Below are 15,035 nucleotides of genomic sequence, written 5' to 3'. Positions count from 1 at the left end.
TGCCGGAAATGGCGGATTCCCCGCCAGACGACATTCCACCAGTCAATGAGGTCCCTGAAACACACCGGGAAACTTCACTTGCTAGTTTCTTGTTTGAGGTGCGGAGCTCTTTTAATTCTCGCTCAGCATTGGCAAGACGATCCTCGACACTGGACAGGCGCTTGTCAAACGCTGTCAGTAGTTGCTTCGTGGTGGTCGCCATGTCCTCCCGAAACTCCTTGGCAAACGTTGTTAGAAAATGCATCACTTTGTCCAAAGGGACTGTGCCGGCTGAAGGTGTAGGTATGGCAGATTTGTCCGGCAGGCGAGCAGTTTTCGTCACGGCAATTGGCCGTACTGTGACCGTGTCGCTCGAAAGCTGGTCCTCCATTAATAAACTTTCGGTCGGGCTCGCTGCTTTGGCTTTACGACCAGCTGCTCGTCCCATGTCCTGCAGGGGTGTTCCTGGTATGACGTCTGGACTACACGGACTTTTAGAAGATCCTACCCTCCCACGACCAGCATGGGGTGGTGAGGTTACTCGCTTCAGAAAACTCTTAACTGCACTCGACATGTTTACTTATCGTTGTCGCTCTTTACTCCTTGTTCTTTTCTCTACAAAACTCCTGTAGTCGGCGAGTGCCTTCATGATGGCTGTGAAATTGGCTACCCACAGTAAAACTCCGTGTTTGAGAGTGCTTTGAAGATGTTTCGCGTCCTGATGGATCAAAGTATGAGCGCTCCTTGTGGATTCGATTATATATAGGTGAGTTGTTCAAGAAATCAGTGTCTTCTTTCTGTCTCTGCCCTCACGCTGGCACAATATCAGCCTCTATATCCATGACAGCTCGCACCTCCCGTAAACTGCATGACTTAGATATATTTTCGCCCTCCGTGGTGATTGAAGACCCATGGAAGAATTTATTATGTTCAGAATGATGTCCTAAGAATATAAAATAAAATAATTCTAGGGAATTGTCATAGGGTATTTTTGGAAGGATGGAGACAGAGAGAGAGAGAGAGAGAGAGAGAGAGAGAGAGAGAGAGAGAGAGAGAGAGAGAGAGAGAGTGAGAGCACTGTTTGAAGTGTTTGTCTCACTGTAATTACTCCAGATTATTGAATGTTGTATGATCTATTCTATATTTTCTATAATGTGTTTTTCCTGATTTGCGGGATCTCTTCTTTTGCTGTTTGCGTGTTTACAGGAAGTGGCTGTCTGGTGTAACTGCACCAGATCCTGGGGAAATTAAGTCAGATGCAGAGGCAGGGTCGTCCAGTGATGCAACACTGCCGTTCTGTGTGCAACGTTACCGCTAATACCCCGGCGAAAACACAAAAAAAGACTAACACGTGAAAAGACTACAGTATTGACCGTTCTGCTAATAAATGCATGACTGCTCCGACTGTCGATAATCGAATCACAGAGCACCAGCATGATGTTTTCATATTGGGAACCACACAACAGCTCAATTCTCAAGCCCAAAAATTGATGAATACAAAACACAGAGCGACGCAACAAGAGATCATCCGGCAACCAAACCAACCTGGGTCTAATGCACTGAATAGTCCTGAAATACGCAGGCCAGACAAAGCAGTGCAAGCACATAATGTTACAAGGTACATGCATTGCAGAACAAAGTGTAACCAAAGATACACAGGGTTATAGCTGCACACTTGTGCATGTGCTCGCTCGGCCCAAGAACACACGATCATGATGATAGAAACAATCCGGGGGAAACACGCTAACACCGAAGTAAGCATCAACACGTAAATTGTGCAGCTCTGAAAAAATTACATTGACATGAACATTGGTGTGTCGAGTGGTATCAGGCTTGAATAATCATCCAACCAAGACTTCATCAGGTCCCAGACGCTGAGATCGCACGCCGAATGTGAAGTGCATCTAGTCTTGAACCTGTCGCACAAGGCACACATATATGGCAAAATGACATCCACTCTGATGATTTCCAGAGACCAATCATGTCAGAACACAGAAATGAAATAATCCGGGGGAAACACGCTAGTACCAAGGAAAGCAGGCAAGACGTAAATAGTGCAGCTCTGAAAAAGTAAAAATTACATTGACATGTACATTGGTGTGCCGAGTAGTATCAGCCTTGATTATGATTATCCATCCAACTAAGACGTTATCAGGTCCCAGACGCCGAGATCGCACGCCGAATGTGAAGTGCATCTAGCCTTGAACCTGTTGCACAAGATACACACATATGACAAAAATGACATCCACTCCGATTATTTCCAGAGGCCAATCATAACAGAACACAGAAATGAAACCACGGGCTCAACAAAGTAAACACAAAGGAAATTAGTTAAAATAATCCATGAAGTGCTATTTTATTTCCAGCGCGGACTGCAGTGTGGCGTCATGGCACGATACCCGCTGAGCATAGACACAAACTCCATTTCACAGGGGCAAGACATACTATTTTGGAATAAAGTGATAAAGTACAGCATTCCAATGACATGACGGACACCTCGTGCAAATGCGTGGTCTGTTCATCCGGCCAACTCGGCCACGCATGGGAGTGTGTGCATGTACGCGTGCACGCAGCGCGCGCGTGCACACACACACACCAAGTATTCGGTGCGTATGGCGTACCTGTTGCGGAGATATGAAGATGGAATCATTATCATGATGTTACATGTACATGTACAGTGTATGTTTGAGTGTAAAGTAAATTTTATTTTATTACACATTTCTTCGACACAACTTACTCCACATCTTCGCATTTCTCATAATCCATCCACCTACACTCCGTCTCAGTTGAGGAAAAACTCTCCCAAGTATACACTAGTCACCACAGCCATGTGATGACATTGGGATGGGTCCCAAGCACGATTGCACTCTCCAGTTACAATATAATTTATTTGTCCAGATTATCTGTGAAGACAAAACGCAATGCATAGCTGCAATCGATGGATGAAGAGAGAGTTTGTAAATACACATAATTATCTTTCCACTTGTTCAGGAGCTTACCTATTGGAGTTCACATCGTTTACACGATCTCTTATGCTGTCTTGCACCTTGGCTTTGTTGACCATGGACACGCCATCCCAGAAGACATTCTACAGGAGCTACTAATGCAGAGCGTTTTTCACGCTCGATCTCGGCGATCTACCTCGTCACGCCAATAAAATCCTCCGTGACACTGGCTACAGTCACAAGAGACGTCTCAGTAAGGTAATGAGCACGACAACACCGTCGAGATCAAGGACAAAGAGAAAACAAAACACTCACTGAAAACAGCAAAGAAGAAACGAAGAAATGTACACGATTCCTATATGTTGCCACTGACAACTGGTTCGGTGGAGACGGCGCTACTTTTGTTTGTCCTCAGTGGGATCGTTGCTATGCGTATCGAAGGAACTGTGACGTCATCACTTAACAGCCCCATAACCACACAACTGTCTGGGGAAAGCGCGCTTCTTGTATTAGGGAGGTTCTGCTCTACGTTTTGGGAACGCGACGCAAAGAATCACGCGAACTTTCTTCGCGTTCTCGTAACGTAAAGAAATGCTGTTCTGCTCTACGTTTCACCTAGAGAAGTCACATGGAATGTGTACTGGGAATTTCCCCTTCCATATTTGGCAGTTTTCTGCATGCAGTTGATCGATACCCAGCAAATCCGTACGCATTTTCTCTGCGTGTGCAACAACGTAGAGAACCCCATCTCCGCGTAGAAATCTGGAGCCAAAACACGCGAAGCCGTAGACTCTAACCCAGGCACCTGCTCTCTACATGATTTCTCTACGTTTTTTGTTGTTGTTTGGCTTTATTTAAAGTCGAGTTCCTAAACAGGCCTAAACCTAATGACAATGGTCCCACTGGTTTCACGTACATGTATAGCAGCGTTTCTTGTATTATGCCAAACTTGACGCGCTGAGTCCAGCTTGACTCAGCTGAGTCCCTAACTGCTATTTACTGCTCTAACATGAAGCCGTGCCTCCCAAAATAATGGGGGTGGCCTCGCCGCACGCTATCCCCTATTCTTGGTCCCGTCGGTCTCTGTGCTGTTCGCTGTAGACCTGTGATGGCATGCCTGATTCGGTATACAGTCATATAATAATTACCCATATAAAAACCGCTCTGTGAGCGGTTCTGAAAAACCTCTACTGGTGCAGCCCCGTCGTAAAAGTAAGAAATTAGAACTGGCGCATTGTCCTCCCAAATGTGAACTGATCCACCTAAATCGCGATTGACGGGACCCGAACGCACCAGTAGCACGAGGTTCCTACCTGTGGATGCAGCTGGGAACGCTGGTCCATAGCCAAAGCCAAAGCGGCAAAGGTGGGCTTCGGGGTAGGTCTACGTACTGTAAGTGTTGTATGGTAACTTGATCAGCGCCGACGCCGGCTGTGATCCTGTGCCCTCCCGACCTCGTGCTACTGGTGCGTTCGGGTCCCGTCAATCGCGATTTAGGTGGATCAGTTCACATTTGGGAGGACAATGCGCCAGTTCTAATTTCTTACTTTTGCGACGGGGCTGCACCAGTAGAGGTTTTTCAGAACCGCTCACAGAGCGGTTTTTATATGGGTAATTTCAGTTCTTTTTCTGTTCCCTCCCCCATACCGGCCCTGCTCCGAAGATAAACATGGTGAGCACGCGCGCGATCCACTGTATGTAGCCATGCGACTGCAGTAGCACACTGATACATTCCAGCCCTCCCTGCACACAGACACATTGTGACAAACACGCACATGCACATGGCACACACGGGCACGCACGCACACACACACACACACACACACACACACACACACACACACACACACACACAATGTACCATGTATACGCCCGTCGCAAGAGAAGCACGCAAATCTGCAAATTCACTGGATGTGCACCCACAGATTTTCTCTTTATAGCAACGATAGCGGATCTGATTCTGATTGAAACAGATCAAGACAAGCGCCAGATAACTGTCTAATCCACACAACTGGCGAAGCCATGCACACACACACACACACACACACACACACACGACCCAAACAGGAAATTCTTGATGAACATTGTATAATGCCATGCAAAGCAGTAGCCACCATACTTCAGGAAGTCAGTTGTGAAACAAAAATAATTCAACTACAATGTGTAGGTAAGCTGGCGGCCAAAGCACAACATTGCAGCGTGATGATATTTGCCTAAGGATTGCAGTTTGCAGACCACACCATGGAAGCAGTGAATACAGAATTATTGTAATGTCATACAAAGACAAGCAAAGAAGTGGCCACCATACACCAGAAACTTGCAGAAAGTCACATATCCAACAGATAGAGAAGTGAACAGCATCTGGTACAGCCCACACAAAACCAAGCTGACCTGGTACTCGTCCGAAGATCGTAAGTGGCAGATCCTTTTCAACGATAGCATGCAGGTGTACGTTACACGCATGGACAAAATCTGACCGTGTCACCGGCATACATTGCCATCACATGCACAGTAGAAGCACAATAAAAGCAATGGAAAAATATGAAGGGGTTGCTGAAGCATCTTCACACTTCAATTTCAGACTTCGATGTGGTCGTCACGGGGTGATATACCTGCAAGATACAAGTGATACAGAAAGAAAGCATAAGGTCGTGAGGTAGGCTATGAGACACCACAAATGGGTCACCTACATGTATGTTCAGGGCTGGTGTACACACACACGCAGAATTATCATAATCGAGAATTTCCCAAACTACAGAAGAGCAATGAAATCCATTTGCATGCACAGGAGCAATTTGCAGTATGATGCGCAGCTCGGGAATACACCTGGTGGCAATGGATTACATTCCCATTGGAATTCCCATTCACGTGGGATTCACAGAAGCAATTTGACAGTGTGCTGCGCAATGCAACACGACCTGCGATTCTGCGTGCGATGCAAACTCGCATGCACAGGAGCAATTTTGCAGTATGATGCGCAGCTCGGGAATACACCTGTTGGCAATGGATTACATTCCCATTGGAATTCCCATTCACGTGGGATTCACAGAAGCAATTTGGCAGTGTGCTGCGCAATGCGACACGACCTGCGATTCTGCGTGCGATGCAAACTCGCACAAAATACCATTCACAGAATCACGACAAGACGTCAGCGATGCAACAGTGCCTTGCTGACGTGCCTCAAGTCAAAGCTCAATGAGAATGCGTTTGTCGGTTACAACTGGTACAAATGTACAAGCAATTTCTGAAAATGCTCCTGTGAATCCTACTTTAAGCAGTGCAGGAATGTCCCTCCTCCGCTCCCCCCCCCCCCCCTCCACATCCTCAGGGAACTTGACGAGGAAGGGTGGTCTTCGCGGTTCCCAACATCTATTTGCAGTTTCTGGTCTCCACTATGTCTTTTCAATGGGGATTTGTACGTACCATAAAAGCAAGCCTAAAAATGAACAGCACATTTGCCGTTCCGCCACTGGGGAGGATGCGTTCCACAGCTATCCTGACAAGATATTCCGAGAAGCGGTGCTGAGTGCAATTCATTGTGAAACTGAAAAAGCTGACCAAGCCGCGGCATATAACGTCTAATCTTCAATTGTAGTTCGCCAGCTGACTACTTTCAGACTCCATGTAGGTCGGAGTACATCTGGCTTAAAAGTTGACAACAACGGCGCACCCACATAAGCAATGACCACCTTACCTGTACTGTAGCAGTACTTCCGAGTTCCCGTATGGGAGTTCCCTCACTGTGTGTGCAATAGCAGCCTCATCGGACCAGTTCAATGCGACGCGGACAGTCCGACACTGAGGAGGACATTGAAGAAGTCAGAGACAGGAAGAATGGTTGATTTACAATTCAACTAGCAAGGCTGCACACCCACGAAGTTCCACTCACCATTGTGCCGTCCTTCTTGGAATGCAGAAATAACGCTTCTTCTCGAGACCGCAGCCTGTGACAGAGAAAAAGGAAGGAGCATCGCCATCGGCATTGGTCCTCTGCTATCACCGATTGCCGAGTTGCACAGTTCACTCTAACAAGACTGAGGATGTTCAAGAACTCCCCATCCATACCATTATTGGAGTAAGAGGAAAGGTCAGATTGCCTAGTTCCACCTAGCATTCCTGGATGCCAGGATGTACTGCCCCCCGCCCCTCCCTTCTACTGCCTGGAAAGGGCAACATATGTCACAGCGTTCACCAGTACAGTCGGAGGAGAACATGGGAGAAGGCAAAAAGGGCAACACACATGAATCCCTTATAAACAAGCAGTGGCAACTCTAGCACCAGAAATGTTGGACTTACACCCCAGCCATTGCCGCCAGATTCAGCGGCTTCTTCTTCTTGGTCTTCCATCTTGGAAGCACTCCTTCCCGTAAGTTCAGTCCTGGGATCGGGAGTACAGTCGGAGGAGGACGTCGGAAAAGGCAAAAGGCAACACACATGATTCCCTTATATTAAAGCAAGCAGTGGCAACTCTAGCACCAGCAATGTTGGACTTACATCCCAGCCATTGCCGCCGGATTCCCACGCTTCTTCTTCGTCGTCTTCCAGTTCCCAGATTCCATCTTGCAAATACTCCTTCCCGTAAGTAAGTGCAGTCCTGGCCTGGGTGGATGCGCAGTACATTGACGATGGCGGAGATGGAGCAGGTCAGGGAGCCCTATAGGGGTCCCGAGAGCAGATTGCGGCCAAATTCGGGACGATGCCGGACGCCAGTCAGTGTGAAGTAGCGAATTGCGGACCGCCACGTAGATTGGGGTCGCGGGGTCATAATCCACGGGCACTACTCGTACGTTGCTCCAAAAAAGGGCACTGCACTGTTCCACAGTTGCTGTTAGCGGTCGCCAAAGGCACTTGGTAGGCCGGTAATTGGGTCACGTGTCAACAAAGTGTCAACAACGTGCCAACAACGTGTCGACCACGTGTCTTTAGCGGTACACTAATTTTGGTGTCCCCAAACTAAAAACATCGAGCACCAGTATGGAAAGGCTTTAGACAGAAAGCCTTTCCAATAATCTTTATTTCAGGATTACCCAAAGGCTAACGCCTATCTGGCAGTGAAACCAGTAGCTAAAGACCACCGTGACCGGCGACCAGTCTGGTACTACCGACCACATTGCCAGGCACGGACGGTCTCACATTTATAATGGTTGTGCGGTGCAAGCCTGTAGCCAAGGACCACCTGCCACTAAGGACCACTTTCTCTGGCCTCAAGGGGTTGTTGTTGTTGTGTATACTTTATTTATAGTGGAAATTAAAACAGGCAAAATGCCTAATAACATTGGACCCACTGTGAATAACATGTTATAGGATATTGTAGAAAAGGAGACGAAAGGAAAGAAAAAACGGAAAGTTGGTTTCAATGAACAGATATCAATCCAGTGAGCATTGGAAAACCTATGTCGCTGATAATATACTGCAAGGCTTGAGATTTAAAATCCAAATACCTATTTGAACATTTAGCTGCTGGTAGCAATCTATTCCTCATAATGGCTACAGCGTGCGATAGGCGCTTAGCAGGGTGGTCGTTAGCCACAGGCTCAACCGCACATGTATCTCTTGCGGGTCAACCCTGACCACCTTCCGGCGGCCTGGAGCTGCCGTTCGGGCACCTTCGTGGTAACCAGATCCTGTGTCAGCTTGAGGAGGTCTACCAATGAAGGACTGCTAGGCTTTCCCCTGGTTGGTAGCTCCTGCTGGTGCTGGGCACTACTGAGTACGCTGTCGACTTGTCAGCTTCCGTGGGTAGTGTTCGCACAGGGGGGTATCTGGGCGCCCCAAGCCGGGCAGACAACAGCCGAAGGGCTGTCGTGTTAGATACAAGTGTGACTAGCTACCCGCCTGGTACTACCTACCCCTTCGCCGGACACAAGCGGTCTCACATTCATATCTTGTGGTGCAAGTCTCTAACTAAGGACCACCTGCCCCTCAAGACCGCTTTCTCTGGCCCCAAGGGGTGGCCGTTTAGTCACAGGCTCCACCGCACATGCATCTCTTGCAGGTCAACCCTGACCACCTCCCGGCGGCCTGGAGCTGCGGTCCAGGCCCCTTCCTGGCGGCCAGATCCTGTGTCAGCTTGAGGGAGTCTACCAAGGGAATTACCATGAAGGACTGCTAGGCTTTCCCCTGATTGGTAGGTCCTGCTGGTGCTGGGCACTACTGAATACGCCGTCAACTTGTCCGCTTCCTCGGGTGGTGTTCGCACGAGGGGGATACCTGGGTGCCCCCAGCCGAGCAGACAACAGAGCGAAAGGGTTGTCGCGTTGTATACAATTATTAGTTTCTCAGTTATTCCTGTATTTTGCCTCTTAGGTCGATGACGGCTTCTCGCCCGCCGATCGTCCAAAAAATATGTGGTGAGGCCCCTATCCTGCAACAGGCAATAAGTGTGGCCGGGGCCGGGAGTATGCGCTAGAGGCCAGTCAGGACCGGCTGGGTGCCCGAGCTTCGGTGCTAATAAGCAAATGCGAACAAGCAAGCTCGAAAGGAGATCTCCGGTTGCACTCCCCATCTCAGCTGCAAACAAACCACGCTCCGAGGGAGAGCTGCCCCTGCGTTTTGCAAGCCTAGCTGTAAATATACAAAGCTCCAAGGGGAAATGTCCCTGCATTTTGCAAGCCTAGCTGTAAATATACAAAGCTCCAAGGGGAGCTGCCCCTGTATTTTGCAAGCCTAGCTGTAAATATACAAAGCTCCAAGGGGAAATGTCCCTGCATTTTGCAAGCCTAGCTGTAAATATACAAAGCTCCAAGGGGAAATGCCCCTGCATTTTGCAAACATAGCTGTAAACATCCAATGCTCCAAGAGGAGCTGCCCCTGCATTTTGCAAACATAGCTGTAAACTTCCAAGGCTCCAAGGGGAGCTGCACCTGCATTTTGCAAGCAAACTAATAAACATCCAAAGCTCCCAGGGGAGCTACCCCTGCGTTTTGAAAACCTAGCTGTAAACCAACAAAATCTCAAAGGGAAGCCGTCCCTGCATTTTGCAAATATAGTTGTAAGCATCCAAGGCTCCAAGGGGGGGGGGGGGGGGGCTGACCCTGCATTTGCAAACATAGCTGTAAACATCCAAAGCTCCCAGGGGAGCTGCCAATGCATTTTGCGACCATACCTGTAAACATCCAACTTCCAAAGCTCCAAGGGGAGCTGCCCCTGCAGTTTGCAAGCATAGCTGCAAACATCCAAAGCTCCCAGACGAGCTGCCCCTGCGTTTTGCGACCATACCTGTAAACATCCAACTAATTACTTCCAAAGCTCCAAGGGGAGCTGCCCCTGCAGTTTGCAAGCATAGCTGTAAACATCCAAAGCTCCAAAGGGGAGCTACCCCTGCGTTTTGCATACCTAGCAGGAAACCTAGGAAGCTCAGAGGGGAGCTGCCCTGCATTTTGCAAACCTGGCTGTAAGCATCCAAAGCCCCAAGGGGAACTGCCCCTGCATTTAGCCAACATAGTGGTAAGTATCCAAAGTTTCAAGGAGTGCTGCCCCTGCATTTTGTCCGCACAGCTGTAAACTAGCTAAAGATCCAAGGGGAGCTACCCCTGCATTTTGCAAACGTGGCCGTAAACATACCCAGCTCCAAGAGACCTTTAATTCTTTCTTTTCTTCTTCTTCGCAAACATAGCTGTAAACATACCACGCACTAAGGGGAGCTGCCTCTGCTTTCTGCAAGCATCACTGTAAACGATTACATACAAGGCTCGAAGGGCTATTAAAAATTTAATAAATAATAATAATAATTTAAAAATTCGACGAGGAGACAATAATTTTAATATGGCAATAAGTAGGACGAGCTGAAGCGACATGTGGACTACTTTATTAACAATGTAAGCGATGGAGACGATGCAAGAAACAACCTAAAGGGTAAGGAAAAATACATGTAAGAAGAAAAAGGGCAATGGAAAAAAAAAAAAGATGATTCGAACAAGTTTTCGTACAACACTCTTCAGGAATCACCGTTGTACTAAAGAACAAAATGAGAACAAAGGAAATAATATAGCAATCAAGGTAGGGTGACACGATACAATGACAGCACTAGAATATCGAGGTGCGATTTCTCACAAAAGTGTGCAGAAAACAAGGGTATACAAGTAAGAACTAAGCGTGACAAGTGTGTATCAGCAACAAAAAACAAAAAAGTGAGAACGAATGATAATAATAACAATAATAAACAAGAAGGTGACAAAACACATTTAGGCACAAGTGGCAACAACGTTGCCACACTACACAACAGAACATTATTTGAACAATTTTAAGGTAATAACACTATCTTTCTGGACACACAAATTCGGCTTATGAATGCGCTGACAAACAGCTTCCAAAACTTGTAACTGCAAAAGATAACCATGACGAGCACGGCACAAAACAGAAAAACAGGAATCAGAATAAGTACGACAACAGTCAGTACTAGAAACCAAATGATTGTATACTGAAGACTTGTTATTACGAGACGGACGCACACAATCTCGACTCTCGACTGTTTTTCTGTTTTGTGCCGTGCTCGTCATGGTTATCTTTTGCAGTTACAAGTTTTGGAAGCTGTTTGTCAGCGCATTCATAAGCCGAATTTGTGTGTCCAGAAAGATAGTGTTATTACCTTAAAATTGTTCAAATAATGTTCTGTTGTGTAGTGTGGCAACGTTGTTGCCACTTGTGCCTAAATGTGTTTTGTCACCTTCTTGTTTATTATTGTTATTATTATCATTCGTTCTCACTTTTTTGTTTTTTGTTGCTGATACACACTTGTCACGCTTAGTTCTTACTTGTATACCCTTGTTTTCTGCACACTTTTGTGAGAAATCGCACCTCGATATTCTAGTGCTGTCATTGTATCGTGTCACCCTACCTTGATTGCTATATTATTTCCTTTGTTCTCATTTTGTTCTTTAGTACAACGGTGATTCCTGAAGAGTGTTGTACGAAAACTTGTTCGAATCATCTTTTTTTTTTTTCCATTGCCCTTTTTCTTCTTACATGTATTTTTCCTTACCCTTTAGGTTGTTTCTTGCATCGTCTCCATCGCTTACATTGTTAATAAAGTAGTCCACATGTCGCTTCAGCTCGTCCTACTTATTGCCATATTAAAATAATAATAATAATATTAATTGGTTTGAGGGAAAGAGACAAACGGGAAAAGTAATAATAATAATAATAATAATAATATGGGGAGTTGCCCCTGCTTTTTGCAAACATAGCTGTACCAGGCCCCAAGAGGAGCTGCCCCTGAATTTTGCAAACATAGCTGTGAACATACAAAGCTCAAAGGGGAGCGGCCCTGTGTTTTGCAAACATAGCCGCAGCGCCGGGCATAACGCCACCCAGGCGAGGCGCGCTGCCCCTGCCTTGACCAATGCCGCCGCGCACAACACGTGCAAAGGGGCGCCGCCCCTGAATTTGCTCGCATAGCCGCCATATCAGACCGCTGGGTCACCCGTCATATCAAACCGCTGGGTTAGCCGCCGCCGCCATATCAGACCGCTGGGTCAGCCGCCATATCAGACCGCCGGGTCAGTTGCCATATCGGGTCGCCGGGTCAACTGCCATGTCGGGCTGCCGGGTCAACCGCCGCATGGGCTAGGGGCGCTGCCCCTGCCTCTGCCGCAAACAGAGCTCAAAAGGGAACCACCGCTGCATTTGCTCGCACAACCGCCGTATCAGGACGCCGGGTATTCCGCCGCACGGGCGATTACGAAGGGGAATTGCCCCTGCCTCCGCTAGTACAACTGAATAAGCAGCATGGGCCACTCGCCCTGCCCGCCGGGTGCGCATAATGTGTGAGTGTGTGTGTGTGTGTAACGCACATAAGTGTTTCTGCAATCTGCCCTGCGCGGTCGTGACGGATTAATCCGTCGCACCTCGGGTAAAGTGTTAATTACTGAAAGTAAGACAAGGTCGCCAGCCCGCGAAAACCGGCACTTACTGCCGGCTCGCCGTGGTATCTAAACAACAATGGCAACAGCGACAACAGCCGCAAGGAAATATGATAACAGCTCGCCATGTCCAAACAAAGCCCCAACACAGCAAAGTAGACCCCACATGCTGAGACTTGGTGTAATGCCGCCTAGTACGAGAGTAGGAAGGGGAGGGGAGTGACAGCAAATAGAGGCGAAGCAGGGTTAGGGATGTAGAAGAGGAGGATAAAGAGAGAAAAAGAGAGAGAGAGTATGTGTGTGTGTGTGTGTATGTATGTGTGAATGTATGTATGTATGTATGTATGTATGCGTGTGCGTGTGCGTGTGTGTGTGTGTCCGTGCTTACCCATGTGTGCTGAGAGAGATAGACTACACAGCGCACGAAAAAGGAGGCACGCATTGGTTGAGAAGATGTTCAGCCAGTTTGCTGCCATGGTTAGTTGCTCCCACATAGCATGAGTTCAGGACTAAGCCGAGTCCAGCAGCTTGTTAAGGAGCGGATGAGAGGAAATGGACTAATCGTCCACGTGAAAGAGAGCCCGGAGGGGAGTTGTCCATGTCCGTAATATGGGTAGTCAGCGAGATGAAGGCTTGTGTTCTGCTACCATGCGGGGGCTGAAGTGGGCTAGTTCCGTCACGGTTGGATTTCGGCAAGTCCCGGATTCCAGACTGCTCAAACTGCCTTTTTGTCGCCGTGCAGTATGAATTTCTTGTCGGACTAATCAGGGCCCCAGAGGGCGTAAGCTCGTGTTGCAAGGTGCGATGGTGCTGAAAGTCTGCCAGGCCTCGACCCAGTAGATTAGAGATTCAGTTTTTTCTCTTGCCAATGACTATTTCACTCAGTGACTGCCATCAGATTGATTGATTCTAACACGTTTGGCTGCTGGCTGCGTGTGGGCAGGACATGAAGGAAGCATTGTGGCCAGCTCGAAGTATTCTGCACGCCGTATTGTCCTAATCGTCTCCCTTGCGCCAACAAATGCGTCGCCCCGGCCGGCATCATAGCGCCTCCAAGAAACTCAACTGGTCATGCACGACAGTGTCCATGCCTGCATTTTCGGCCGGCATGCTCATCGCCCGAGGCTTGTTGGTCAGGGCCGACGCTGCCGTCGCCGCGGTCTCAAACGAGGAATACCAGCGATCTGCTGCTGGGAAGGATCCATGCTCAGGTACGGGTATAAAGTTACTATAAACCATGTAAACCAACTAGCTTTAGAGCAAACGAGAGAAAAAAATTCTAGCCTTCTACAAGCAATAGCAAGTGATGAGTGCCGGCTGTGTAATGTCGCACAACCATGAAGTCGACCGGATGATGGTGAGTGTCCGGCACACATCTTGCTCTGCTGCTCCACCTGCGCATACCTGATACGGTGGTGCACTTACGAGCGGGCTACCTGGGCCCCAGCCCCCAGATGCCTCCTTGATGCGCCACGGGGTGCAGTCGAAGCACCTGTATCACTTGGGTGATCCAAATGCGAATTATAGCAATAAAAACTGCTTTATGGCAGTTTTCTAAAAAAAGTTATTGTGTTCTAGTCCATGGACCCCGTCTAAAAAGTAAGAAATTAACGAAATGGGATAGCCGAAAATTAAAATTTCACACAAAACCTCACAATAATCACACACAGGATGAAAAGCGAGAAGACCTTTTCCCCTCGTGGTCCTCTTTCCTATTCATGCATGTTGGCGCAGTACTCCTACAAGTCACCCTTGAAGTGTCAGACCAAGATGGACTCAGGTCAGACTAAACAAGTGTTGAAAGCAGTATTTTTTTTAACTAAGATCCTCAAGTGTTGTGATTATTGTGAGGTTTTGTGTGAAATTTTAATTTTCGGCTATCCCATTTCGTTAATTTACTACTTTTTAGACGGGGTCCATGGACTAGAACACAATAACTTTTTTTAGAAAACTGCCATAAAGCAGTTTTTATTGCTATAATTTCTTTTGTTTTTTATAGCTAAGGATATTATTATATAATAATTGTGTCACCAATAGAATGCCCTAAACGATGGCCTACATGTAGCGCCTCTACACGTGCATCATATCAAATTCAATACCGTATTATACGCATTGATGTGCAATAGGCCTTGGCGGATAATGCCTGTAGAAGAATTGGCAGAATTCGGTACTTTTTCGGGTAAGTTTCATGCATGTTTGGTATGTGGATAAAGAAATGGAGCAGAATTCGATGAATTGCCCGCCATAAGGT

At 47.4% G+C, this 15,035-nt stretch overlaps 1 long non-coding RNA gene across 1 annotated transcript; it reads right to left on the bottom strand.

Annotated features, from left to right (window-relative positions):
- Window positions 1-2,122: 2,122 nt before the first annotated feature.
- On the bottom strand, window positions 2,123-3,308 carry LOC135812655 (uncharacterized). Its single transcript, XR_010552901.1, has 3 exons — window positions 2,979-3,308; window positions 2,717-2,882; window positions 2,123-2,186 (listed from the first exon to the last, which is right to left on the bottom strand). It is a non-coding gene; the product is annotated as an uncharacterized LOC135812655 (long non-coding RNA).
- Between the last annotated feature and the right edge of the window lie 11,727 nt (window positions 3,309-15,035).

The sequence above is a fragment of the Sycon ciliatum genome, chromosome 3, assembly GCF_964019385.1.
Source record: "Sycon ciliatum chromosome 3, ocSycCili1.1, whole genome shotgun sequence".
In the NCBI taxonomy this organism is placed as follows: Eukaryota; Metazoa; Porifera; class Calcarea; order Leucosolenida; family Sycettidae; genus Sycon; species Sycon ciliatum.
Note: the sequence above shows the minus strand (reverse complement) of the source record. Positions and strands in the feature narration are given on the sequence as shown.